Source organism: Alosa alosa, chromosome 15 (genome assembly GCF_017589495.1).
Source record: "Alosa alosa isolate M-15738 ecotype Scorff River chromosome 15, AALO_Geno_1.1, whole genome shotgun sequence".
Classification (NCBI taxonomy): domain Eukaryota; kingdom Metazoa; phylum Chordata; class Actinopteri; order Clupeiformes; family Clupeidae; genus Alosa; species Alosa alosa.
Window position 1 is genome coordinate 28040005 of NC_063203.1, and position 9336 is coordinate 28049340.

The 9336-nt window shown below is 45.0% G+C and overlaps 1 protein-coding gene across 3 annotated transcripts in view; it reads right to left on the reverse strand.

Moving 5' to 3' along the window:
- LOC125308051 (galactosylgalactosylxylosylprotein 3-beta-glucuronosyltransferase 1) overlaps positions 1–1903 on the reverse strand; it is an 83254-nt gene extending 81351 nt beyond the window's left edge. For all 3 annotated transcript variants that reach the window (XM_048264267.1, XM_048264263.1, XM_048264264.1), the window contains exon 1: positions 1704–1903. The gene's annotated coding sequence lies outside the window, so the exon portion shown is untranslated. The remainder of the gene's footprint in view (positions 1–1703) is intronic.
- Between the last annotated feature and the right edge of the window lie 7433 nt (positions 1904–9336).

The window sequence follows — 9336 nt, forward strand, 5'->3', positions numbered from 1 at the left end:
AGAAGAGAGGAGAGGAGATGAGAAGAGAGGAGAGAGAGAGGAGAGAGGAGAAGAGAGAGGAGAGAGAGGAGGAGGAGAGGGGGAGGAGAGGGGAAGAGAGAAGAGGAGAAGAGAGAGGAGAGGAGAGAGAGGAGAAGGGAGGAGAGGAAGAGGAGAGGAGAGGAGAGAAGAGAGGAGAGGAGAAGAGAGAGAGGAGAGAGGAGAGAGAGGAAGAGAGAGAGAGGAGAGAGGAGAAGAGAGGGATAGAGAGGAGAAGAGAGGAGGAGGAGAGGAGGAGAGGAGAGAGGGGAAGAGAGAGAGGAGAGGAGAGGAGAGGAGAGGAGGAGAAGAGAGGAGAGGAGAGGAGAAGAGAGGAGAGAGAGGAGAAGAGAGGAGAGGAGAGGAGAGGAGAGGAGAGAGAGGAGAGGAGAAGAGAGGAGAGGAGAGGAGAGAGGGGAAGAGAGGAGAGGGAGAGGAGAGGAGAGGGATAGAGAGGAGAGGAGAGGAGAAAGGAGGAGGAGGAGGAGAGGAGGAGGAGAGGAGAAGAGAGAAGAAGTGAAGAGAGGAGAGGAGGAGGAGAGGAGAGGAGAGGAGAAAGGAGGAGAGGAAAAGGAGAGGAGAGGAGAGGAGAGGGGAAGAGAGGAGAGGAGGAGAGGAGAGGGGGAGAGGAGGAGAGGAGAAATTCTTTGAAGGCATAGAGGAGCCTCTTCCAGACAGTAAGTGTTATTATAGTTGAACAATCCACTACCATCCAACCTCTAATCTCTCTTCCGTGTGTGCACTAGTTCCTCAATGTTATTCTGTTTCCTTTCTTTCCGAGTGACTTCTGACTCACATGCAGCTGCATTCTTACTGACAGTAAGTGTTTGAGTGTGCATGTGTGATGATAAAGTATAGTATGATCCTGATAGTATGCCATTATTCTGAAGACCCTTACTGCATTTATGTCAGTAAGTGTTTGAGTGTGCATGTGTGATAATAAAGTATAGTATGATCCTGATAGTATGCCATTATTCTGAAGACCCTTACTGCATTTATGTCAGTAAGTGTTTGAGTGTGCATGTGTGATGATTAAGTATAGTATGATCCTGATAGTATGCCATTATCCTGAAGACCCTTACTGCATTTATGTCAGTAAGTGTTTGAGTGTGTATGTGCGATGATAAAGTATAATATTATCCTGATAGTATGCCATTATCCTGAAGACCCTTATGCAGATATGGTGGCTTCTTCTCATGTTTTCTTGCGCTGTGAATTGTGCTGTGGTACAGCAGCAGTAGTAGCAGCAGCAGGGGACTGGCGTGTTTAGTGAAGTGGACTCAATCTGACAAGGTTCACATGAATCATCTACAGGATGCGATCCATCAGGGAAATATACATTTTTACTCAGCATATCACAGTTTTAACTCACACGCTCACAAATGTAATGTGTAAAAGCATTTAGACTGTGTCAAACTGGGCAAGGCTGACACCACTGTCATGAAGAGATATTCACTTCCTGGAAGTGGCAAGTAGCAATATCTATGCCACTTGAATGCTCTCCATAGTAGCCAGTAAAACAAATACAGCTCTCCCTTCTCACAACACAGTCACACATTCCACAGCTGAGACTGTCCCTTTGTTTAACTGCAACAAACTACAGCATGGGATGTTGGACACCAGGCAACATTGCAAAATGAGGCGATCGTGGAGGTTGAAGACCCATGAGAGGACACAGTACTCACAGGCAAAGGCTTTTCTCTTTTTCCCCCGAAGTTGATGCAGAGAGGTCAGTTTAATTATGTCGTTTCTCACAGCACAGCGGATGTCGAGTTAGCGAGGTGAAGTCGGAGAAGGCAGTGGAGAAAGCACTCAGTGGGTCCGGGGTCCCGAGTCCCGACCATCAGCCAGTGACACCCAGACCTCGTGGGCGGTCACGCCGTCTCGACAATCAAGGAGCAATCATGGAGACAAGGGTGACGGTCCTGGGGTGAATGTGGAGCATTCTCAGAGGAACACAAAGGGATGCATTCACTGGAGCTGTGTGTGGGGGACTAGTACTGAACGCGATGGAGAAACGCCTGTGTGTGTGTGTGTGTGTGTGTGTGTGTGTGTGTGTGTGTGTGTGTGTGTGTGTGTTTGTGTGCATGTTTCAGTGCCTCAGGCTTGTGCAAAATTCCAGAATTGAATGGTAAACTGGCTCTTAAAATCTAATTCAATTCTTTGAATTTCACTCTGCATTTCAATCTGAGGTAGCAAACAGGAAGCAGAATTGCATCTGAATTGTGCACAACCCTGGTTTGTGTGTGTGCATGTGTGTGTGTGCATGTGAATGTGTGTGTTTGTGTGTGTGTGTGTGTATTTGTGTGTGTACTGTATGTGTGTGTGTGTGTGTGTGCCTGTGCATATGTGTGTGTGTGTGTGTGTGTGTGTGTGTGTGTGTGTGTGTGTGTGTGTGTGTGTGTGTGCATGTGTTTGTTCTCCCTCCCACTGAGTTTGCATTGAGTGGATTCGAACTGAATGTCCCCAGGTTTCAATGAAAATGTGAAGGTGAAATTCCAACAGTCGACAGAGACCCCCTCCCCCAATGGTGGGACGGCTCCACTGGTGAGCTGTGGCAACAGGTGGTAAACAAGACTGCTGATCATTTACATGTGAAGATTGGATCCCTCTTCATCTACAATCACAATCTACCTGACAGCTGACGACTCGCTGAGCTGACTGAGGGCGCTATCGCTGAGACTAAACAGCAAATCACTTCTGACAGGAACACTTGTACCATTTTATGAACCAAATCTGATTGTGTTCAATAGCTTTTGGCTACATGACGTCCCTGTTTGCAAGTGAAACTAACTTGTTTCTGTAGAGTTACTGGTAGAGAAAGTCATAATCTTCATCATCCCAAGATTATGGATTTTTTACAGGGCACCCACTAACTGACCAAGGTGTTTGTCCACACCTAGCTGGGGATTTTGTATGGCCTTTTATCCGTACAAAAAACTCTCATTCACTGTTCAAGTTCTCATTCACTGAAAATGATTGTGATGGCTTTACAGTGACTTAAGGAAGTCTCACATGTCAATACTTGTGTGACATCCTCAGCTGTGTGCACAATCATCTCTTATACTTCAGTACACGTTATCAGTGCTGAAAACATAAAAACATCTATTTGAAAATATCCACCACTTGATAATATTAGAAAAACTTTTCCAGTGACAACAAACATAAACAAGCTGAAGGACTAGATGTGGCCTTTTAGTTAAACCTTTTGCATTTCTTAAGAATGCCTTTTGCAGTTGCAAGGCCAATATTTCAGAACAAAACTACAAAAGCCTACCACATGGCAAACCCCCACAAAGGAAATTCCTAACCCCAGGGTGCTAGGCCAAGCTAATTATCATACAGTATTGGTTACCTCTGAAATCACTGTCTATCTCTGTAAATGTGTGTTGTTAGAATAATGCATTCATGTTTGGTCTTGAATTAACTTTCAATGTTGTGGGCAACAGTCATTATAATGTAATGTATCTGTGCATAGTTGTGGACTAAGAAATATACTGTAGTCTGCAGGTAAACCTCACACTATGTTTTCACACCAATGATCTACAAGCGAGTTGGGAGAGTCCTGAATATTCAAATGTGTTGTGGTTAAATTAGGATGGCTCTTGGAGCTTGCCCTCTTCTTTTCATCTGGGCTCTCCTCTTCGGGGTCTTCTCTGGCCCCTCTCTCTCTCTCTCTCTCTCTCTCTCTCCCTCTTCCTCTCTCTCTCTGTCTTCTTTTGTCTTTCTCTCTCTCTCCCTCTTCCTCTCTGTCTTCTTTTGTCTTTCTCTCTCTCTCTCTTCCTCCCTTATTCCCTCTCTCTTTCTATCTTTTAAAATCTGGGTTTGTAATTATTTGTTTTACCTGGTGTATCTTTTAATATTATATAAGTTTATCACTGTGAGTTGGTTAAGTTTCCTTTGTTACTGTTTGCTACTTTGTTACTTTCCTTTGTTACAGTAGACCATATGAGTTTACTTTTACATTCAACTGAAGTGATATTGATTACATTTACCATTTAAGGCCAAATGCCTAATAAATTGTTCATCTGCTTACCAATTGCATATCTCTAATTATTATAGGCTATGCCATGCCAAGCTTTACCCTTTAGATGATCTAATAGTTATTTGGTAATTGAATGGTGATACAAATTATTAATTAAATGGAGTCAGATTAATCGAGTTTATAATAATAACAGTTACCAATTAACTCTCCACTAGTCTGTCTATTGTTCATACACGTGAAAAGGTGAGCGGCCAACACAAACTCTCCTTTTGTGGGAAGCATGCTTTGTTTGAGTCGACACAGACACACACAGGTACATATCAGCACACACACACACAGACCATGATCCTTGCTCACACACAGGTACATATCAGCACACACACACACAGAGCATGATCCTTGCTCACACACAAGCTCTCGAGTCTCCATGTGGCTACATTCCCTCTCTCCACTACTACACAGATCGGCCCGCTCTGTTTATTATTGATGAGGGCAACGGGACGCGCGACACTCTGAGACTCTGAGCAGCCGCATTTACTTAACACACACACACTGCACACACACACACACACACACACACACACACACACACACATACACACACACACACACACTACACACACACACACACACACTGCACACTGCACACACACACACACACACACACACACACACATACACACACACACACACACACATACACACACACACACAGAGACACACACACACACTCACACAGACACACTGCACACACACACACACACACACACACACACACACACACTACACACACACACAACACACACACACACACACACACACACACACAGACTACACACTACACACACACACACTACACATACAGACACATACACACACACACACACACACACAGAAACAAACACACACACACACACACATACACACACACACTACACATACACACACACACAGACACACACACACTCACACACACACAGACACACTGCACACACACACACAGACACACACACACACAGACACACTACACACACACACACTACACATACACACACACATACACATACACACACACACACACACACACACACACAGAGACATGCACACACACTCACACAAACCCAGCCACACGCAAACACACACACACACACACAAAGTGTTCAGAGATGGCAGGGGGAGCAGCTGCATTCACCTCAAATGGCACCACCACTCCTCCATCACGATGTCCACACCAAATGATTGGGGCTAGCTGGCCTGATGAGAACTACACTAAGTGCAGACTAGCAGCCTTAACTGGCTATTGACCATGCCGGCAGCGGGGTCCGTGTGATCCGTTACCAGCTGGACGGCAAAGCCGATACACTGGGCCCTGAGATGAATATGTGACCCTGCAAGGCGAAACCAGTCGTCTTGCGCACAGTGCCATTTTGAGAAAATCCACGATAAACAAACGATGGAGGGTTAAAATGTCGAATTTCACGCGTTTTAAGATAATTCGACAGTATACGGGTCTACACTTTCATATTGTGAACAAATTTCACGGATAAACATACGTTTTGACTGTTAAACCCTGACTTTATTTAGGTGAAGATTAAACACATTAGCGGTCATTCCATTTGTCCACGCTGCTATAAGGTTTTACGGTAGAGCTATAATATACTCATTAGGCTACTTGTTACTCAATGTGTAAGCTCTCTATTGTTCTTGGCAGATGTAACAGAAAATATGAATGTGAAAGACTTGCCTTTCAGGGCACGAACGGTCAAAAGCAAGAACCTTTAGAAATATCCTGGCGTCATTTTACGGACCAGGAGAAGTATTCCATTGACGTAGCACATTTTAAAAGTGGGCCTATAGCCTACACAATCTGTGTACACAGAACTTCTTCTCCCCTTACTTCCCCCGAAATACATTAATTATAGTGCTAATGCTATAGTGACACCCCATCCCAGGTATTAACTAGGGGGCAGAAAAATACACACACTCGGTTGATAAAACTGGACATAGTCATCCGCTTCAAAGTCACGCTACCGTAAGGCTAATAATAGCTGTGTCCTCACACTTTCGCACGTAACAATTTACTTAACTCATTGAATGCCAAGCTGTTTTCGGAAGCTTTGTCCTAGAGTGCCAGCAATCTAGACCATTGTTGATGATTTTTGTACAGCCACAGCATATTCTGTGTTATAGCTATGAATACATACAATGGCTCGTTTGAAAGGTGAGACTTTAGCTCTCAGTGGGTGCAAACCATGTATTTCTCCACACCTCTGTTCCTGAGAAATCCCAAGCTAAACAGTGGCTAGTTTTTATCAAAATCGCTGTTTTTGATTTTACAGTAGCAGCTTGTTGTTCCAGTGCTGCATGCTATGGATCGTTAGGCTCAGTTCTCAGGTGTGCCCCCAAGACTGCGCAGGTCATTGGCCAACCACACCCGAGTGGTCCGCCGTGCTGACGGACATTGACTAATGATTGGCCTGCTAGGCTGTTAGGACCCGCTGGATTAGTATTGATCGACGGCTTCAAGCAACAGACAGGGGGGATGAATCAACGGACCCGTGGTATCCTCCCCAACCAAGCCCATAACACACACACATAGAGACATACACACACACATATGCACTCGCACACACACACTTTCTCGGCGCTTATCTGTGTGACCCCTCTACCCTAAACAACGGCTCAGAACAGGCTGTTTCCTTCGCCATAAATTCATACACGAAGGAGCTTGAGGAGTGGAAAAGACAAGGGGGAACATCGTCTCATGAGCAAACACCTGCCTCAGAAAAGCAGACAGTGGGAATGTCAGAGGCTGTCATAGCTTAAAGTGTCTAATCCTCAGTTCCAGTTACAGATTACTTTCAACAGAAATATAATTAAATGTGGGCATGAAAAGATAATAATTACTGGATTTGCAAGAGAACTAGTTTCACAGTGTTTGTTATCCAAATAACACACCGAAAGAAACACACACACACACACATGCACACACATGCACACACGACACACACACACACACACACACACACAAACACAAAACACACACACACACACACACACACACACACACACACACACACACACACAAACACAAACACACACACACACACACACACACCACCTCTTATCCTTTCCCTTTGAGAACAAAAAGCCTCTCTTTATCCACATGGCTCCCAGCATGCACAGCACATACTAATGTGCGCCATACAGTGGAGTCAGTGAGAGTCTCATCTCGTCAGGAGTCCGCGAGTGTCTTCAGACCTTGTCACGTAGCCTTGGCAAACAGAGGCTTGTAAAAGCTTTTGTTCCAATTAACAACGCAGTGGGGAATCTCTGCGGTGGGCCATTTAAATCGGGACCAGGTCTCAGGGAGCCCCAGTGTGTGGGGGACGTTCAGCGGCATCTCCCCTGCACTCGAGCGACTATTTTAAGAAAGTGATTGGCTTAAAAGTGCACTCGACAGGTTTTTCCCAGGTTTAATAGTGAACTCAATGGGGAATTGCCTCCCAAAAAAAAAAAAAAAAAACACTTGCCCTGGCTCTGCAGGAAGGCCAACCCGGATAACAGTAATTTAATTACATTGTGAATGTGTTATTTTGAGATCCAGTAGGGCTACTTGTGATTACAGTAAACGCCTATAAAATCCCATCCAGTCACTAACTTACAGCCCAGACAAACGCACTCCAGACATACAGTACATTACGTACGCTAATACTTACAAAGATAATTTGACAAATTCTGAGTTATAATCAGTACTATCACATGACACTCCCCTCCCCCTGAGCAAGTGCTCAAACTCCCAGAAACAGGCCAGGAGATCCTTGGATCGTAACCATGGTAACCGCACTTACAGTTCCCGTTCTTGGACGTGGTGTGCAAGGCTCTTTTGGGGCGTAAGTGTGCCCCAGTGGCTTGATTCAAATGTGTGTGTTTATGTGTGTGTGTTTATGTGTGTGTGCATGTGTGTGTGTGTGTATGTGAGAGAGAGAGATAGAGCATGCATCTGTGCGTGCGCATGTGCGTGAGTGTGTGTGTGCATGTGTGTGTGTTTGTGTGAAAGAGAGAGAGAGAGAGAGAGAGAGAGAGAGAGATAGAGACTGTGTATGGTGTTGGTGTGTGCATGTGTGTGTTTCCTACTGTAAAAAGTAATTCTGTTTGACTTGCTACAGTAAAATGGCTCTCTGCACAGCAAATGGTCTCCACAGCCACGCAAGGACATCCACACACACACACACACACACACACACACACACACACACACACACACACACACACACTCACTCACACGCCAAATCCGCCTCTTGGGGGGGGGGCTTTTATTTCAGCGAGCGGAGTAAAAGAACGTGCTGATGTGGGATGGTGAAGCCTCCCGACGGCCAGGATAATGAGGGAGCCGCGGAGGGCACTGAAGACATCTGTCACTTCAGCCAAAACTGGAGCGTTCGCCGTGAGAGACTAGGAATTGCACCTCGGAGTTGGGCTGCATGATTCATTTAAGACACCTTCCACTCTGAGTAAAATGAGCCATTATTTTCTGGCATTAATAACACTCCTGGTATTAGGTTCAGGAAAATGTCTCAGCAAAGCTTTGTTGCCTGTTGCAAAGACTTTTTGGTGTGTGTATTGTTAGTTTTTGTGTGTATGTGTTTGTGTGTGTGTGTGTGTGTGTGTGTGTGTGTGTGTGTGTGTGTGTGTGTGTGTGAGGGTGTGTGTGTGTGCGTGAGGGTGTGTATGTTTGTGTGAGCTCCTTATTGCAGACGTGTATGTCAATGTTTTATTGACCTTTGTAACAATTGAGTTCAACTATACACCATTGACACACACATAGACACACGCACACATTCACCCCTACACCAACAGACTACAAAATACTATTAGTGTTTCTTTTACTGTTTGAAAAAAATCCAACTCTGGAATAATGAGCTATTATACGCGATGATTAGCTGAAGACCAGATAATGACCTTGCAGGAGGGTTTATCAGCAATATAATGAAATTATACACACACACACACACACACAGTTATAGCAGAGATATGACTTGCTGTAGGTCAACCTTTGCCTCACTGAGTATTAGGGAACTCATTGGCCATGTAGTGAGGAATGTTCATCAATGATACCGTTGAAAAGGGTAACCGATCCATTCCCTCCGTACAGCGCTGTGCCAGAAGCGCAGGGCTTCTGGGTAATAAAGCTACGGCACTGAGACACGGCGGAGAATACAAAGCTGTTAAGTGGGCCTCAACGCTCATTGCCGCAGCTATCAGCCACATCAATGAGGAATTAATTACGCTTTCTTCTCTGAGGGCTTTGAAAGAACAATACAAGAGCTTTC